Genomic DNA, 2,030 nt, shown 5'->3' on the forward strand with positions numbered 1-2,030 from the left:
AAAATTGTACCACATAATTAAAAATTCAAAATAAAATATATTTTAAAAAATACCAAAATGTTATTAGATCAACTTGTCAGCAATCACAATACACATACAATCCTTTCTAGTGTAGATGCTTAAGAAACTACTATATGTATATACAACAATTTCTCCTTTGTAATGAATAAAAATGGAAGATATACACTAAGTAAATCATTAAAAAAAAGAAAATAATTTAATGAATACTACACAACCTGTGCATAACTTTGATAAGACTGTCAAGGAAAAAGGAAAGACACAAACAATGTTAGGATTTAAATAGAAAATACCTTTGGGAAATTACAGAAAACCCATAGTGTAAATATATCAAATAATTTGAAAAATATACATAAAGAAAAATATTTGAAGGAATATATGCATTTTGAAAATGAGTTCAAGAAAAGTTAAATAATGTTAAATTGTTAGTTCCATTTAAATAAATCCTTTTGATAGTAAAAAAAAAAAAGTGTCTTATACGAAAGAAAGCAGTTTCCCGTGGCTTAAATAACTTTTTCTTATATAAGCTACTCCATGGACTGAATAATGGAATGGCTATTTGCTTCTTTCATTATGGATAGCACAGTAATTATGCAAAGCCAGTGTAGGGCAAAACAAACAATGAAACCATGGACAGTCTCACTCATCACCACAGATGATAAAATCAAAGTTTCAGCCTGTTACACCAAAAGTAGATATTTCAATTTCAATAATACTCTGAGCATTTAACACTACCTTTTTAAAAAGCAAAAATATTAGTTCACAATGTCTTAAAATCAATACTGTTAAATACTGACCAGCATATACATGTATTACCAAATAAATATTCCTTAACTTCAAGAACCATGTAGTCATGTTCTCTTCAGCAGCACATATATTAAAATTGGAATGATACAGAGAAGATTAGCTTGGCCCCTGTGCAAGGGTGATGCACAAATTCATGAAGTGTTCCAAAGATAACTTTTACCAAGTTTTTATTGGAAATTGGGTTTAACAAAGCCAGAAACATATTGACAAAACCCAACATAAGATTAGGTTCACTTTCTCCTTAATATGTAGAATTTAACAACTTTCATGATAAAAAAAACTTCCAACACAAATTAAGGAAACTGCCTCAACACACTAAGGATTTTTCTACTGAGAGCTTCACATAAAAATTACACTTAAGTGTAAAAGCTTAAAAGTGAAACTCAAGCAAGGTAGTAACAATGACTCTCACAATAATACTTAACAATGTACCACAGACCTCACTTAGGGTGATTACAAAATATGTATGAGTTTAAAGATTGAGATGTTAAAGGTAAATTTTTTTACATTGCTTATAAGCATTATAGGTTTTCCTTATAGGTGTCTTAATAAAATAAAAATGTAAAAATCTTGGAGTCAATGAAAGTGTTGCAAGATGAAAGCACACAATAAATATCAAACATTGGGATTGGTCCATGGCTCAATGGCTAAATCTTCCCCTTGCTGTTGGGGGCACTGACCATTTCCTGCCCTGTGATTGGCCCTTTGCCCTGATTGGTCTGCCTTGGTGATCTTTAAGCTGATTGGACAAGTTTGACAGATAAGCAGGGGGCTTGGCAGGGGAGGGGTTAGAGCGTAACGGACTTAATGGTCATAACGGTTTCAAGGGAAGATTGGAATAAAGCGCCTTGGAGACTCTCTCAAGTGTCAGGTGATTTCTTCTGCAGGACGGGGGCGGGGGGCGGAACGCCCGATAATTGGTGCCATGACTTGGATAGAAGATAACTGGCGCTGTGACTCGGATGGAAGTCAGCTGGTGAATGCCAGGAAGGTAAGCTGAGCAGATCGCTCAGGGAGCTGCTTACAGTGGGAACTAGTTTACAACTGAGCTTTTTGCTCAGGAGGCCGCTGATAGCAGCAGGGACGTGCATGTCAAGTTCGTGGGGTAGCGACGAGTCAAGTTCCCGGGGTAGCAAGGAGTCAAGTTTGCAGGGTAGCGACCATTAAAGCTCGGGTCTAGCGACGATTCAGTCTCGCGGTCTAGC

The 2,030-nt window shown here is 35.7% G+C and overlaps 1 non-coding gene across 1 annotated transcript; it reads left to right on the forward strand.

Annotated features, from left to right (window-relative positions):
- Positions 1-873: 873 nt before the first annotated feature.
- LOC121149354 lies at positions 874-978 on the forward strand. Its single transcript, XR_005882642.1, has one exon. It is a non-coding gene; the product is annotated as a U6 spliceosomal RNA (small nuclear RNA).
- Positions 979-2,030: the final 1,052 nt, after the last annotated feature.

This window comes from Ochotona curzoniae, unplaced genomic scaffold (genome assembly GCF_017591425.1).
Source record: "Ochotona curzoniae isolate NIBS_2020 unplaced genomic scaffold, NIBS_Ocur_1.0 contig_1942, whole genome shotgun sequence".
Lineage (NCBI taxonomy): Eukaryota > Metazoa > Chordata > Mammalia > Lagomorpha > Ochotonidae > Ochotona > Ochotona curzoniae.